We start from the raw sequence: 17,518 nt of genomic DNA, 5'->3' as shown, positions 1-17,518 counted from the left end.
GGCTTATATATGCCAGAGCATAAGTTCCTTCTTTGGGTGTATTTGCTCCTGTGTACTCACCGAAACTGCCTGTACACTGCACATCACTTTGGTGATTGCACAGCGGTGTGTAGACAGATACTTGCCTTGAGCAGGATTTTGCCTCGGAAAAGGGATCTTGGCACTGGGGAGCTTCTTTTTATTGAGGAAACGATGAATGCCAACATGTACTGTGACCTACTGAAGCAGAGCACGATCCCCTTCCTTCGGAGTCTGGGTTGGAGGGCAATATTCAAACATTATACAGACCCCAAACACACCTCCAAGATGACCACTCCCTGAGGGCATAGGTGCTGGACTGGCCAAACATGTATTCACCCCTAAACTCTAATGAGTCTGTTATAGACCTTGTATTCCTCCATTTTAGGGTGCCCCACAGATGCACCCTAAAACGGAGGAATACAAGGTCTATAACATTCACCAGCTTTGTCATGGAAGAGGATTCCTGTGAAGCTGTAGTGAACTCCATCACCAAGAGAGTTAACCTCCCTGCCGTTTTTACATGCTTCCCCCCTCCCTGCGGCGTCCCCCCGAATGCGCCGATCGCCGCCGGCGCATATACCCATCCGGAAATCCCGTTCTGAACGGGATTTCCAGGAGGGCTTCCCCCGTCGCCATGGCGACGGGCGCGATGACGTCACTGACGTCATCGACGTCGTGACGTCAGAGGGAGTCCCGAACCACCCCTCGACGCTGCCTGGCACTGATTGGCCAGGCAGAGCACGGGTCTCGGGGGGGGGGGGGGGGCACCCTCTGATGCGGCGGGTTGCGGCGAATCGGCGCGGAGCGGCGGCGATCGTAAGTTACACGCAGCTAGCAAAGTGCTAGCTGCGTGTAACAAAAAAAAATTATGCAAATCGGCCCAGCAGGGCCTGAGGAATCCTCCGCGGCAGGTTACCCCGAGCTGAGCTCGGGATAACCGGCAGGGAGGTTAAGGCAGTGCTGGAAAATAATGGGCAGAATTTTGACTTTTTCACTGAGGGATGTACTCACTTTTGTTGTGAGGGGTTTTGACATTAATGGTTTTGTGTTGAGTTACACTGATATACAGGATATACACTGAGTACTTTACATTGTATCATAGTGTCATCGGGGTTGATTCACTAAAAAATCATTACAAGCGATCTCCAGCTTGGTGGCGGCATCATGTGAAGTTGGGCAGCCAATGAGGGAGTGACCCCAGCTAGCCCAGCATCATTCTCTCCTTGTGAACCAGAGCAATTTTTACATTTCAGCACTACTTCCATTCATTTATCACTACTAATCACAACTAAATGATCTATATCTTGTTATCTTCGCCAGCAAATAGGCTTTCTTTGGGTGGTAATTTTAGCTGAGAATTATTTTATTCTAAATGCATTTTAAGGTAAAAATAAGAAACAAATCGAAAAAAAATATTAATTAGTTTCAGTTTTCGACCATTATAGTTTTAAAATAAAATGTGCTACTGTGGATAAAACCCACACATTTAATTTGCCCATTTGTCCTGGTTATTACAACATTTAAAATATTTCCTTAGTACAATGTATGGCGATAATATTTTATTTGGAATAAAGGTATATTTTTCAGTTTTGCGTCCGTGACTAATTACAAGCCCTTATTGCCTCCACATTCATTTCTGGATCACTGTGTGGAGGGCTGTGAGTAATGCTCGTTTGAGCAGAGAGAGTGTCTGGTTTCGGCATTATGCCATCTGTAACACAAAAACAAAAGCTAGACATGAGTACAACTGACACAAAGCCAAGGAAATCTAAAGAATTAAGAAAATAAAACAAAGCAGAAGTGTTCAGGACTTGTCAAAAGCATACCATAGCAATAGACCTGTACAATAGTACAATAGTTTTTTTTTTTAGGGTATTTGTATTGGATAAACATTGGGGCAACACAGGTGACTGCCAGCTGGAGAAAGAGAAAACAATTCTATATATAGGAGTCGATTCCTTGATTTCAGGTTCAAATCGACATGTATTAGTTATGGTTCCTCGACCATTCGAATGAGGGTGGACCATCTTTGAAAATAGTCCACATAATGGTCCTTTTTTTACATCTAGATGACCACGACAGTCCTATACGCAACTGTGATGATTTGCTCAGCTGCCTGTGCAGGCAGGCAGCCTTTTGACCATTGTGTAGGTTTGCATGCTGCAGGACTCTGGAAAGAAGAGCTTCTGTCAGTTTTGCAGTTTGCGCTTGCAGAGGAATTTGCATACGTTGTCATGCAAATTGCCTGGCCACATTCATTGGAGGCATGTACTATAAGTACTATGTCTTTCTGACAATGCTTTGCTGGTCATAAGGATTTCGTCCTATGTAACACTCCTGGTGGGGTGTCAGCCTTACTCTCTGTTTGAAGATCAGCTTAGAGTAATTCCTGGAAACTGTGCTAGGCAGATTTCTCTAGTGCAGTTAGGATTGTTTATCTGTTTTGTTTGTCTGTTGCGATTGTCCTGTCCCAGCGGTGGTCGATAGGAAGTCGTTCTGATCTCTGTTCTTGGAGCATAGCTGGTGCAGCGGTTGCTACCAGCTATCTCTTCTGTTCTGCCTCTCTGGATTGCGCTAGCCACTTTTCGCTAGCGCTGTGGATCCTTCTGTTCTGTCTCCTGGGATCGCGCTAGCCACTTTTTGCTAGTGCTGTGGATCCTTCTGTTCTGTCTCCTGGGATCGCGCTAGCCACTTTTCGCTAGTGCTGTGGATCCTTCTGTTCTGCTACTCTGTACCTGGATCGCGCTAGCCACTTTTCGCTAGTGCTGTGGATCCTATCTCTTGCTTGTCCCTGTTTTCGTGTGTCTGTCTTGTCTGCCACGACCGCTTGCTGGAGGCTCGGTGAGGTAACCGTTAAGCAAGCGTTCGCGTCCCCTGTTTCATGTTTGTCTGTCGATGGTTAGTTAGGCGTGCTTGTCTCTATTGTGCTTATCACGTGGAGACCGCGCATAACCGCGTGCACTGTTGCGAATGAGTGCGGTGTTTGCGGTTAGCTAGCGTTTGTTGTTTTCCACATCTTCTCATTGTGTTATTTGCTGTGCCTTTGCTACCCTCGTATTCTGTTCTGATCTGCCTTGTGTCACGTCTGGCGATCGCACCTCTCGCGATCGCGTTCCTATTTCATATCTGCTGTTGTGTGTGCGCGGTCGCGGGGTGGCGACTGGATTGGCGCACACACATACAACCTGTCCCTTTGCTCGTTCTCATTCGCAATCGCCTCTCTTGCGATTGCGTTCTGCGCTTCGTACAATTCCTGTCTGGCATTTGTGGAGGTACAGAGGATTGGTTCCTCTGCACTCCCCAGTGCCATCTGCCGACAGGAATTTCCCTCTACAGGTGCGTAGCACCTTTTGCTGGGTGCCTGCAATTACACGCTTGTGGAGGATTTCCGCCGTGTCAGCGCACGCATTGTGCGCTGATCACGGAGAAAGTTCCACAATCGTTACAGTATGACCAGCCAAACCTAAAACCCCAGTGTAGACGGAATTTCCGATTTGTACGATTTTGTCGAATATGGCTCTTGTACCTTTAAGAGATTTAAAAAACTTGAACCTGAACCAGCAGACGAATTTTTGTCTGAGTGTACGAAACTGTTAGCGAACCCTGAATTCCAATGCACCCCAGTGTCTACCTGGGCCCCCCAAATGGTCTACATTCTGTTGGGGGGCGAAATGTCAATGTGGGCTTATGATGTGTTAGATCATACCACCCTGAGTCAAAGACCCCTGGAATTCTTGGCCTTTTTAATTCACAATTGGCTGAGATTACCTCAATTACCATACCCCCTTAATGAGTTGTTGTCAGCAGCTCAATCAGCTGTTCCATCGACTCTTTCATCCATAAAGCATGAGAGTCTTGACTTTGTGCAATCTGAAATGAATGAGTATGCCGCTGTGGTTGATTCCTGTGCGAATCCTGAAGGATTCTCTCCTGACAGTGTGCAGTTTGAATCTGTGCGATCTGATGCCTGTTTCTCGGATGTTCCTGCAGATTGTGATCGGCATGAGTCTGCCGGTTTCCTCAAGGATGTGTGGGATCCTTTGTCATTTAGAAACAGATCTTTGAGATCTTCCATCTGTGACCCTGCTATGGGGAAAGTTTTTCGACTGTGCAGCGTCAAAAGTAAAATTAATATGCCTAATAAAGTTTATCCTGTTGATGTCGCTATTTCTTCTGCAAATGATTCCCTGTCTCACCCTGTTCTCACCTGTAAGGGCCCGTTGCCTGGAGACAGTTGCTCCAGTGTTTCGGTCCTAGATGCCTTGCAGTCTGCTCCGCAGATCGCGGAGGTTTGCGCTATGGAAGCATCAGTTTCACAACTTAACCACTTGCCGACCGCACGCTTATACCGTGCGTCGGCAAAGTGGCAGCTGCAGGACCAGCGACGCAGTACTGCGTCGCCAGCTGCAGGCTGATTAATCAGGAAGCAGCCGCTCGTGCGAGCGGCTGCTTCCTGTCAAATCACGGCGGGGGGCTCCGTGAATAGCCTGCGGGCCGCCGATGGCGGCTCGCAAGCTAAATGTAAACACAAGCGGAAATAATCCGCTTTGTTTACATCTGTACGGCGCTGCTGCGCAGCAGCGCCGTAAGGCAGATCGGCGATCCCCGGCCAATCAGCGGCCGGGGATCGCCGCCATGTGACAGGGGACGTCCTGTCACTGGCTGCACAGGACGGATAGCGTCCTGTGCAGCCCAGATCTCCCGGGGGAGAAGGTAGGAGAGGGAGGGGGGAGAATGTCGCCGCGGAGGGGGGCTTTGAGGTGCCCCCCCCCCCGCAAAATGCCTGCAAGTAGGAGCGATCAGACCCCCCCTGCACATCATCCCCATAGGGGGGAAAAAAGGGGGGCGATCTGATCGCTCTGTGTGGCCGCGGATCTGTGCTGGGGGCTGCAGAGCCCACCCAGCACAGATCCAAACAAACAGCGCTGGTCCTTAAGGGGGGGTAAAGGGTGGGTCCTCAAGTGGTTAAAGTGAATTTTGATTCGCAGGTTTTGCGTTCTGATTCCTCGGATTCGACATTGTTAGCCGAATCTAAGAGTGAGACAGCGCTTCGGTTTTGCGAATCTGATGCTGAACCTTCTTTGCCTTATTCAGAGACGCTTTCTCTGAGCCTGCCCTGTACCATGAATAACAAAACGATGTCCAATCACACTGACATTTGGGAGTCCCTTTCTTGCTTTGAAGAAAGTTCTGACTCTCCGACTCTCCACCCTGTACTCTGGATGAGTCAATATTGCCTTGTACAATATCTCCTGCCCTGCCCCTAGAGGCTCGTATAGGTATTGCTGCTATTTTTACCTGTCTTTCTGCAGTTTTGGAGTTGCAAGCTAGTTTGACTGCTACACAGAATTCTGGGTGCAGCGAGATTAAAGTTAGGGAGTCAGTGTGTGGTCCAGTGAATATTCCTGTACGTTCCACTCATGATGATGAAATTCAGTCTCAGTTTATGGTGGAACCTTCCCTGGGACATCTGCCCTGTTCTCAAAATAAAGTTCCAGTTTTGCCCTGTAACATGGATAGTACAGAATCCTTCTTAGAAAATGAAAAATGATGTTCCTGAGGTCTTGTTTGATGTTCTGGAGGTCTCCGAGTTCCTCCCAAAGGGTGCAGAACTTGTAGGAGATGTCTCCTGCCCCCCAAGTCCTTCTGAGGTGTTACCCTCTTCCGTAGGCATTGCTGCCTTGCTGGCTACCTTTTCAGCTCTGATGGAGCTTCACTCATATGTAGTCAATGATGATATTATTGTCACAGAAATTTCTGAATTTGTATCCGAGTCTTCTTTTGAAAGTCCAGTGCCTGTGACCTCCACTCATGATGATTCTCTGTCCGGTACTGGTTTTGGTCTTGTCGTGCCGGACTCTGAGGTTGGCAGTTCCCGACATGTCCTGAGGTTTCTCCTGTGCTGGTGTACCCCAGTGTGCTCTGTGACCCAGAAAGCCCAAGTGTACCTCGGTTACCAGCGTACTCAGATGCTTCCTCGGTGGAGACATGCTCTGATATGGCCTGCCTGCTTGCATGCCCAGAAGTGGTCCCTGAAAGTCTTGATCTTGATGGGTGTCCTCGTAATTCTGAATCCGGAATTGTCATTGGTTCCATGGGGGTTCTTGGTAATTCTCCATGTGAGCCTGGTGATTGTTCTGCCCTCTTGGGATCTCTGTGGAGCTTCAAAAGGTTCTGGGAAATTCCGGGAGAAATTTTGCTTGGTACCCTGGATAAGATCAACGGTGGCTTTTGTGTTGTAAGGGACACTTCGAACAGGTATTGTGGCAGGTTTGGTATTTTCGGACGCTCCATGGAAGGTGGTTGGTATTGTCTGGAGGGTGTCGATGGCTTCTTCTCTGGCGTTCACAGTCCTGATGGGTGTTATACTGAGACTGGTAGTACTGATGGGCATGTTTCGGTGGCTTCTGTTTCCGATGAGGTCGGTTTCGGGTGGACTGACTCTGGAATTGGACCTTGTCGGGCTGCCCCGACCTTCATGAGTCTTCAGTTTGAGTCTGTTGCTAATAGCAGTTTTGAGGGTCGTCTGGAATTCGACCCTGGAGGGGGGGTACTGTGATGATTTGCTCAGCTGCCTGTGCAGGCAGGCAGCTTTTTGACCATTGTGTAGGTTTGCATGCTGCAGGACTCTGGAAAGAAGAGCTTCTGTCAGTTTTGCAGCTTGTGCTTGCAGAGGAATTTGCATACGTTGTCATGCAAATTGCCTGGCCACATTCATTGGAGGCATGTACTATAAGTACTATGTCTTTCCGACAATGCTTTGCTGGTCATAAGGATTTCGTCCTATGTAACACTCCTGGTGGGGTGTCAGCCTTACTCTCTGTTTGAAGATTAGCTTAGAGTAATTCCTGGAAACTGTGCTAGGCAGATTTCTCTAGTGCAGTTAGGATTGTTTATCTGTTTTGTTTGTCTGTTGCGATTGTCCTGTCCCAGCGGTGGTCGATAGGAAGTCGTTCTGATCTCTGTTCTTGGAGCATAGCTGGTGCAGCGGTTGCTACCAGCTATCTCTTCTGTTCTGCCTCTCTGGATCGCGCTAGCCACTTTTCGCTAGTGCTGTGGATCCTTCTGTTCTGCTACTCTGTACCTGGATTGCGCTAGCCACTTTTCGCTAGTGCTGTGGATCCTATCTCTCGCTTGTCCCTGTTTTCGTGTGTCTGTCTTGTCTGCCACGACCGCTTGCTGGTCATTGTGTTATTTGCTGTGCCTTTGCTACCCTCGTATTCTGTTCTGATCTGCCTTGTGTCACATCTGGCGATCGCACCTCTCGCGATCGCGTTCCTATTTCATATCTGCTGTTGTGTGTGCGCGGTCGCGGGGTGGCGACTGGATTGGCGCACACACATACAACCTGTCCCTTTGCTCGTTCTCATTCGCAATCGCCTCTCTTGCGATTGCGTTCTGCGCTTCGTACAATTCCTGTCTGGCATTTGTGGAGGTACAGAGGATTGGTTCCTCTGCACTCCCCAGCGCCATCTGCTGACAGGAATTTCCCTCTACAGGTGCGTAGCACCTTTTGCTGGGTGCCTGCAATTACACGCTTGTGGAGGATTTCCGCCGTGTCAGCGCACGCATTGTGCGCTGATCACGGAGAAAGTTCCACAATCGTTACAGCAACTCCCTCTCTTTGCTATTTTGACCCTTTTTACAGCTTGCACTTTTTTTTATAGGAGCGAGAAGTGTGTGATCTTGTCAGACTTCGTATATGTTGTCATGTAATTGTGGTGTCAAACTGTTTCTTGATATAAGGTTTTTATTTGACAAGAAAATAACGCTGTCAAACGCCCCCTAGTGGCCAGACCATTAAATGCTTTCCAATCTATTTCAACACACAGACCATCCAACCTCGTGGATGCAAGTGATGCCCTGAAAAACCACTGGAATTGAGCAGCAGTCAGGCTAGAAGAGAGCATGCGAGTGACACAAACACTTTACTACACAATATTTTAGGTACAGGGTTGCCACCACCTCTGTGAAGGACAGGGGACCTACTCTGACTATTATAAACCTGAAAATGAAAATTGTTAAACACTCTGCTCTGGCTAACACAATACAATACTTCAGGGTACGGAATCTTCAGAAAGGCTAAGATTCCTTCTGCATGGCTTAAAGGAGTTGTCAGGGCAAATATAGTAAAATGAGTGGTACTTACCAGGGGCTTCCTCCAGCCCCAAGTTCCCAGGACCTCCCTTGCCTCAACTCTGCCCGAAGCCGTTCGCCGGAGCTCCAACCCGGTCCCCCGGCTATGACGTCAGAGCGACCTGGAGGTCGCTCTGTATTGCGCCTGCGCGAATGGCGCTGTCAATTACCGCCACGTGGGCCGGAGTGGACTGCGCAGGCGCAGTAGTTCTGGCCCTAGACTGCAATACATACAGTACATTGACATAAGACATTGGTAGGGATTAGATTGTGAGCCCCTCTAAGGGACAGTTAGTTACAAGACAATATACTCTGTACAGCACTGTTTATATATATTTATATACGTCGGCTCTATATAAATTCTTAAATAAATAAAATAAATAGTGTTCAGGTGACCATGGCAACACTGCCCTTATTAAATTAGAGCTATTGACATTGATTAAAGTTTTTGATAAACACATTTACCGTACCTGTCCTGTGAATCTTTCACATGCATTTTGATTGGTGCCGGAAAATGCGATAGTAGCCTGTAAATGGGGAGAGAGAAAAAATAGCTATTTGCCGTATAACAGTCTCACTTTTTAAAGAGAACGAGTCAAAACCCTGTGAAGTAAAACAAGCTTGTGAAAACAGAAAAGTTGCTGTCTTATATTTTATGCCCGTCTGACTTCATTATTATTTGACTGTCTTTTTTCATATGAATAAGCAAAACTTCAATTTGAAGGTCTTTACACAGTTAAAACTGAAAGGACCACTATCGCGAAAAATGTTTAATTCATATGCCTATAATGTACATTTGATCCAGAATACAGTGCTCTACAGATTTATTTTTACCTATGTTGCTGTCATTTGCAGTATGTAGTTAAAATCTGACAGATCTGAATAGTCCATCTCCTCATAATGCCCCTTCCACACTTGAAATGTCCGTTGAGGTGCAATGCTTCTGCAATCACTTCCAGGTTAACACATGACACACTACTGCTCTTGCATCACTACAACAGGACCCACTGCACAGCCACCAATGCAATAGCCCCATACCGCTATCACTGCTTCTGCAATGGGATGTGGCATTTTTTTTTGCGACAGTGTGAAAGAGCCCTTAATAATATCAATATCAATTGTGAATGTTTAAATCCACTACAATTTATGGTCGATTAAACATTTTGTCTAGTCGAATGTCTAATTGGGCAAAAAAATAGTACTGTTTTACTTACTGCATGTGACAAATTAATTTCCAAATCAGCATTGAAAGTGTTAAACTAGCATTTGAATCAGCTAGTAAAGAAGCTCTGAAGATTGCTGATAGTTATATTATTTGATAGTCTTTGAATTGAATAAGGACCTAGGGGCCTGTCACAGGAGCCCTAGTGGTCAGACCGCAAATTGCCCTCCAATCGGTTTCAGCACACAGACCATGCAAGCTTTGGTCGCGATCTTTGCGCAGAAACCGACAGAAATTTGGGCAGCAGCCCGACCAGAAGGGAGCCTGTGAGGTACGGTAATTCACTTTACACACTAGTTCAGGGTATAACTGCCACCACCTCTGTTACCATGGGACAGAGGAGCCCGCTGACTGTCTGAACCTAGATCTACAAATAAAAACGGTTAAAACACGCTGTATTCTGTCTAGCTAGCAACAATACAATAGTAGTGTCTCTTCAGAAGTCTGGTTCAGTTTGTGCAGCTGCGAAGCAGGGTAGCGGAACAGTGAATGACTTGTATAAAGTCGTTTATTCACGGCAATATAAATAATTAATATATACAGACAATTATTAAAATCAACAATTATTAAAACAGTAATAGCCAGTATGAAATAAAAAGGGAGAAAATACTTAGGGTTTGTGGAAATATGTCAGTTCTGGGAAAACTTGTAGAGTTCCTTTTGTTCAGTTCGGCAAAGTTTAAAATCCAAGCAATATGGAAAATGTCCTTTGTTCAGTTCAGACGAGATGGCCGATCAAGATGGCCGCTAGCCATGTGTCCTCTGGCTAGCACCAGACAGCTCTGTACAGATGGAATGTGGAGGACTGAGGTAAGAGCCCCTCACATATGCTTTTGATGAAGCTGGTTTGGGGGTGTGGCAATGCCGGCCCCTCTGAATTACCAACCAATGACAGTTCATTTCCTCTGAGAGATTTTAGGTTTTAAACTTACTAACTGCCGTAACCCACAAACGATATACGTCATATTCAGGTGGATAACAGATTCATACTTGTCGGAAAATACAGATTAATATGACATCAGACATGGCTAGGGCAGCGGGTCCAGTTCTTGAGAAGGGTCATACCTCAATCACCGAACAGACTTTCACAATGAATTTCATATCAGCACGATGGCCAGATTTTACCGAACAAGACGATATGAATTTTATAGCTGTGCGAGGTATGGTTGCCATATAATCGTCAAGAAACCATACCCCACATGCATTCATATCTGGCCTGGTCGGAGCCGCTTCGACTGGCTTTCTATGGCCCCCCTGTGGAGATTAGCTTCCTGAACTCAAGGGTTTGTTCCTGCTCATTAGCATATCAAGAGCCACCCTGCAGTTAAGCTGATGTCTTCTCTCTGCTGAGAAAAGACAGATGCTCCTACACAATCAATCCAGATTCTATTGATCTGAAGCGCAATCGATGCAGAGAATCGAGTGCGATCGCTGTTTCTTCACGGGTGGTTCCAGGACGCGTCTGCGGCCCCGCAACCGTCCGTGACAGGGCCCTCTGCAATTCCTGAACTTACCAGCATTAAGCACCGGCGAGTTCTAAAATTAGGCTACAGGACAGTGAGGCACCCATGGAGCAGATCTGGCTTATTTTGGGGGGTAAGGGAAGAATGTGTAAGTATACTTTAAATGCATTCAGAGGCTGAAATTATATTGACTCCATTGCCTTTTTAAGGGAACCTTAGTAGGCCCCATGTCTCTGCATATCAATGGAATTTTCACACCTCTCCTAGCAGATTCTTAAGGCCAGCAGTTAGCTTTTGCCTACCCCCCACTGATAAACAACAACAATTAAAGGAAGAGCTTACTTAACCCATTCCTTCCCAAAGAGCAATGTTAATCTATACAGCCAGCTTCTTACTATCTCTCAGGCCATCAAGAGCTGCATCTCACATTGGGAAAAAAACAAGCTAATTTGCTGGAATCTCTAGGGATTTTAAATAAAACGCACAGAGGAAAAAAAGGTAGCCAGGCCCATAAAAAGTGCCACACTCAGACTCAGTCCAACTTCAGGGACCCAGGCCCATTCAAGGGAAAGAACTTTCCAGCGACCTCCAGTGATGTTTACTGGAAATCAGAGGCTGAAAGTAGCAGAAGTTACCATGTCCCTAGTTAGAGATGCAGTAACACCCCGGCAGTGCACCCAGTCGCCAATGCTAAGCCCCATGCAGTCACCGCATTGCTCTGCAATGCCCGCTCTATAAACAATAAGACAGCCATTATTGCGGACCTTATTCAGACATGCGATTTTTCATGCATCACTGAAACCTGGTTTGATGCCAAAGCGGGCCCCACATTGGAAGCAACCATCCCATACAATTACTCAGTCCTAAGTGAGGGAAGGCGAGACCGCAGAGGAGGGGGTGTAGCAATTTGTGGCAAAACAACTCTGCAGCTCAGAGCCCTGAATGTTGGCTCAACAAAGTCCTTTGAATGTATAGGTGCCCAGATCTCAGCTGGTAAAGGCTTCAAAATTTTAGTGGTTTATCGTCCCCCCGGAGATGCTGACCCATTCCTACAGGAATTCTCAGAACTTCTGGCAATGCTAACTCTGTCTTATCCGAGATGGATCATCCTTGGTGACTTCAACGTCTGGGCTGATAACACTCAATCACAAAATGGAAATTAACTAATAAATCTCATGGGTAGACTAGGCTTCACACAAGTTGTAAAATCTGCTACCCACAGAGGAGGGCATACGCTAGACTTACTGTTCCACCTTGGAATGGACATTAGTAACATAACAGTAACCCCAGTGGTGTGGTCAGACCATCACATAATACAGTTTACTATTGAACATCACCCTATCAAGCAGCTCCCTAAAGAAACAATCAAAATCCGTCCCCTGAATAAATTAACACCGGAGAGGATAACTGCCAACTTGGATTTTACAAATCTGCTCCACAGTCAAATGGACCCAAACACTCTAGTAACCCAGTACCACAACACAATATATTAAACACTTGACAGTATTGCCCCATGGTGCACCAAATCAGCAACCAAAAAGCAGAAAGCTAATTGGTTTGACAAAACCATCATGGATCTAAAAAAGAAAGGGCGCAGACTTGAAAGACAGTGGCGTAAATCAGGGTCTGAGGAGCACAAATCTAGCCTAATTCAACACCTCAGACAATACCAACAAGCAATAACCAAGAAAAAAATCAGACTTTATCTCGCACAAAATACTGTATCTATAGCCAACAACAGAGTGGAATCACTCTGCAATCCTTCCTGCCTTAAAGCCCCAACCACATTCTCCAGGGAAAGGTGTGAAGAATTCTCTGCCTTCTTCACAAACAAGGTGTCTACCATCCATGCCAGCATTACACCAACAACATCAATTGACCACTGGACTTTGCATCTGCCTACTACCGTACCACCATGGCAAGTCTTTGACACTCTGAGTGAAGAAGTTTTTGGAATTCTCATTCAAAGTCTCCACCCCACTACCTGCGACCTGGATCCTGGCCCAACTGGATCCTTAATGCAGTGCCCAGAGCTGATCAGGCCAGCACTGCACAAAATCACTCAGTGCTCCTTGCAAAGTGGACTTTTCCCAGAAGAACTAAAGAAAGCAATCATAAAACCCCTCTTGAAGAAATCATCACTAGATCCTGATTCTGTAACCAACTACAGACCTGTGACGAACTTACCATTCCTATCAAAAGTTATCGAGAAAGTAGTCGCCAACCAGCTGGAAGCCAGGCTTACAGATAACAACATCTTTGATACTTTTCAGTCAGGATTCAGGAAAAGGCACAGCACTAAAACGGCATTAGTCCGAGTAATGAATGATCTACTTACTGCAAGGGACAAGGGTGATTGCTCAATTCTGATTCTTCTTGACTTGTCTGCAGCATTTGATACTGTGGATCATGAAATACTAATCCAGCGACTGAAGAATTACTGTGGCCTAAGGGGTACTGTTCTTAGCTGGTTTCAGACCTTCCTATCTGGCAGGACACAGCAAGTATGTCTGGGCACACACTACTCTAATCCAGTGTCACTTCCCCATGGAGTTCCACAGGGTTCTGTACTATCACCATTACTCTTTGGAGTCTACATGCTCACACTGGGCAAAATAATCCAGAACTAGGCCTAGAATACCATTGTTATGCAGATGACACACAACTGTATCTGTCCTTCAAGCCTGGCACCCAACACCCATCAGCATCCATAAATGCGTGTCTAGTGGATTTACAAAATTGGATGAACACCAGCTGGCTGAGGCTGAACTCTGACAAAACAGAGGTGTTGGTGGTAGGTGGTCCACACATGATGGATAAAGTTCAAAACGCTCACCACCTCAAACTAGCAATTGGGGGAGATACTGTACAGTATAAAGACTGTCACGCTTGGAGGTGTATTCTCCACGGTCAGCACGCGATGCATAAGCTGACGTGAAGGGGGTACACACACCAGCACAAGGTATCAGGATATCCCCAGTTTAGTGGAGGAGAGGACTGACTCCAATAGGAGATTGTGGCGCACAGAGCCGGTGCAGATCCGAACAGCCACAAACAATACTTTCGTGATAACGTCTCAGCGCAAAGTAGCGCTGAGCGCATAAACCAGAACTGAGGAGATCAGGACAGGTAGACAGAATGAACGCTTGCTTAACTAGCCACTACTTAGTGACAGCAAGCGTCCACAACAAGACAGACTGGAATGAGGCAGCCAATGCGTTTGCAGCGATGGCGTGCCTCACAAAGACAGGACAGGATAGTCAGGAAATAGCAGGATCAAGATAGATGAACGTAACACAGATAAATATACAATAAGTATGATTTCCTAGCGTATTACAATTACAGCTATCAATGAAACTATTTGTAACGTCTGACTAACATATGTATATATCGGCAATGAACCGATATATGACATAAGCAGGAACACTGACTTAGGACTGGAACGATACAGGGAACAGGACTCAGAAGGATTCGCTATCTCTTCGCAGAGATGAACGCAATCCACAACCGGTAACAGGACAGGATTCAGAAGGATTCGTTATCTCCTCACAGAGATGAACGCAATCCACAAACAGGACCAGGAACAGGATAACTAGCTCAGCACGGGTGATCACGATACGCGCAACCACCAAAACGTGCTGGAACTGACTAACTGAACACAGGATATAAACAGTTCGTGTACGTATATATCAGCGTCACTGATGTATCAACGTAACACGAATACAAGGAAAATAATAAACGTGCTGGTATGCATATATATGGGCAATGAACCAATATATGATGCAAAACCAGCAAAGTATCTTTAGAACAAGAAACACGGTCTGGGGCTGAGCAACAGCAAGACTAGCTTACACTGAAACTATGATAGCCCGAGGAAACCCTGCAGGAAGCAGATCTTTATACTGAGGTCATCCAATGGGAGCAGACATGCAAATTCCCACACAGGTGAATGATAATCAGTCACAAGCTGACAGCAGGGAAAGGCAGACAAAGCTATGCAGCTTGCATGGAAAGAGATCAGAACTGCCTGAGCTGCAGCACTACTACTGCCAGCAATACCTGCTGCAGCAGCGATCATGACAAAGACTCTGTGCGAAACCTTGGGGTGATCCTGGTTGGAAATCTAAAACTCATACAGCAGATATCAGCTGTCATCAAGTCTTCCTTCTTCTATCTAAAAAATATAGCGATAATCAAACACCTTATCCCAGCTGAAGACCTACCTGCCCTGGTTCATGCATTTGTATCCTCCCGCCTAGACTACTGCAACGCCCTGTTCATCGGATCTACAGATAAGGTTCTGCGCCCCTTACAGCTAGTACAGAATGCTGCAGCCAAACTCCTAGCCAATGCCCCCCACAGCTCACACATCACCCCAGTACTGCAAACTCTTCACTGGTTGCCAACAAGATGAAGCTGGTTATTCCCAGGATACACTTAACATTTGGTGCTCGAGCCTTTTCCTATGCAGCTCCTACTCTGTTGAACTCACTTCCACAATCAGTACGAGAGGCTCCCTCTCTGGACAGCTTTAAAAAAAGGCTAAAAACTCACCTCTTTTCCCTAGCCTTTGAGACTGCATAAGGCAGGGTCACAGCGCTTTGAGTCCCCAGGGAGAAAAGCGCAATATAAATATTATTGTTATTGTTATAGAACACTTTTTGGGGGGTTTCAGCCACTGTATGGGTTGCAGAGATAGAATTTTCTTCCTGGTCCTGGAACAATGGGAAACCTGGACAGGAATGTGATGGTTTGGATGGACATCATAGGTTCTTTAGTCAAAATTTACAGAGCATTAAGGCTGCTTTCACAGTGGGACGTTACAGGTACACGTTAGAGCAACCTGTAACGCACCCCCACTGCACAGCAATGAAAAATCAATGGGCTGTTCACAGTGCCCACGTTGCGTTACACAGTAACGCTTCACATCAAGACAACGTACTGCATGCAGTACTTTATACGCGGCTAAGCCGCGTTAGACTGTTTGCCCATGCTCAGTACGGGTGTTTTTTTTATTTTAGGGGACGGAGAGGAGGCGGGGAGAGGCCTCTACATAGCCAGGCACATGGCTACTTGGCATTCACTGCACTTGCAGTGTTTACTCTTTGGAGCGCTGGTTGGCTGGCGGGACCACGTGATGCGGAGAGCTCTGCTCACGTGGTCTTCGCAGCGCCTCAGACAGAGCAGGTGCATCAAGAGCTGCTTGTAACGCGGCTTTTGGTAGCGTCCTGCTCCAACACCACCAGGCGTTGCGTTAGAGGTACGTTATGGGTTGGACTAAGGACCAGGAAGGCCCTGCGGTATCCAAACCCTTCCCTCTACATAGGTATGTATAAAACCTAAATTATTAATTTCAGTTTCCCTTTAAAATGATTAGGACATTTTGTAACACTTTGAATAATGTGAGGGTAATTAATAAAAGCTTTTTTGTTGATTTATTACCAATAAATCACAAAATAAAACTTTTATTCACTTGACCACCTGCTCCGTACTCCTCATATTAACTCCCCCCCATCCCCTCCGAGGTTGCAAGTGTTCCTGGGGCATCTGACATCATTGTCCAGCCCCTGGTTTTGTGGCCATCCACTAGCTCTGCAATGCGGCCTGCCTCCAGCTCTGTGGTGGCAGCCTAATCGCGTCAGATTTCTCCTCTCCTCAAGGAGTAATTTTCATATATGAGTTAGAGGATTCAAAAATTTCAACGTAAGAAGTGATTAAACCCTGTAATAAACAGGATATTTACTGGCAAAAGCAATTGTTTGTATTTGTTTTGGCCAATAGCATTCCCACACGTTGCAGCTGGGGACATAGCAATTGACCAGAAATCCACAATGGCCAACTAGTGCTTTTCATCTGGGCTTTGACTGTTATATTAGATGGGCTATGCATTTACAGACATCTAAACCTATTGGCTTAACAATCACAAAACTTTGTTTCAGCTGTCATTGGTACAGTATAATGTCTGTATCTACTTTAGACACAGTGATTACACAGCAATTTCAGCAATGACAAGTACTCTTTTAATGCAAAGCGTTTGCTGCTTATCTAGAGTGTAATGTTTTGGGAACATTTACTGAAAATCACTAGCACTTATACCATTCATCTGCTTCCACATCCCGAAAACCTTTTGCAAATGGATTGCTGGCAATTTTCAGCTGTGTGATCTGTAATCATAAAAGGAGAAAAGAGAATTAATATTTTAAATAAAATATTTTCGATATTTAAAATGTATCATTTAAAAAGCAACTCCTATAAATCACCAGTGTGCCTAACACTGATCAGGAGCCATGTTGTTTGTTTCCTGATCACGTGATCACCAATGAGTGTAGTGATCACTAAAGGAAGTCTCAGAATGAATAGCTCTCATGGTCTCCTCTCTCGGTCAGTGACGGTCACTGCATTGGATCGGATACTTCTGGTACACTTCAATAAGTGTGAAAGTCTCCATAGACTCATTGCTTTTGCGGCCCCTTGCGTGTCTTTGAGTAAAGTATATACAGTATGTTCCATCTGTTCTCATTGCGGCATAAGTGGGGACTTATTGCAAGGCTACAGGCCGGAGCCTGCATAGAAAGACTTTGAAACAGCCGACAAACGCGTGAATAGCTTTGCAGAGGACAGCGTGAATCTGGGGAAAACTGCAAGACTTGTGAGTGCCCCTTATGAAAGTTATCCA

The 17,518-nt window shown here is 46.0% G+C and overlaps 1 long non-coding RNA gene across 1 annotated transcript; it reads right to left on the bottom strand.

Annotated features, from left to right (window-relative positions):
- Positions 1-1,574: 1,574 nt before the first annotated feature.
- LOC137536138 (uncharacterized) lies at positions 1,575-17,009 on the bottom strand. Its single transcript, XR_011024529.1, has 3 exons — positions 16,939-17,009; positions 8,628-8,684; positions 1,575-1,732 (listed from the first exon to the last, which is right to left on the bottom strand). It is a non-coding gene; the product is annotated as an uncharacterized lncRNA (long non-coding RNA).
- Between the last annotated feature and the right edge of the window lie 509 nt (positions 17,010-17,518).

The sequence above is a fragment of the Hyperolius riggenbachi genome, chromosome 10 (assembly GCF_040937935.1).
Source record: "Hyperolius riggenbachi isolate aHypRig1 chromosome 10, aHypRig1.pri, whole genome shotgun sequence".
Taxonomy (NCBI): Eukaryota; Metazoa; Chordata; class Amphibia; order Anura; family Hyperoliidae; genus Hyperolius; species Hyperolius riggenbachi.
This window is presented reverse-complemented; position numbering and strand designations above follow the sequence as displayed.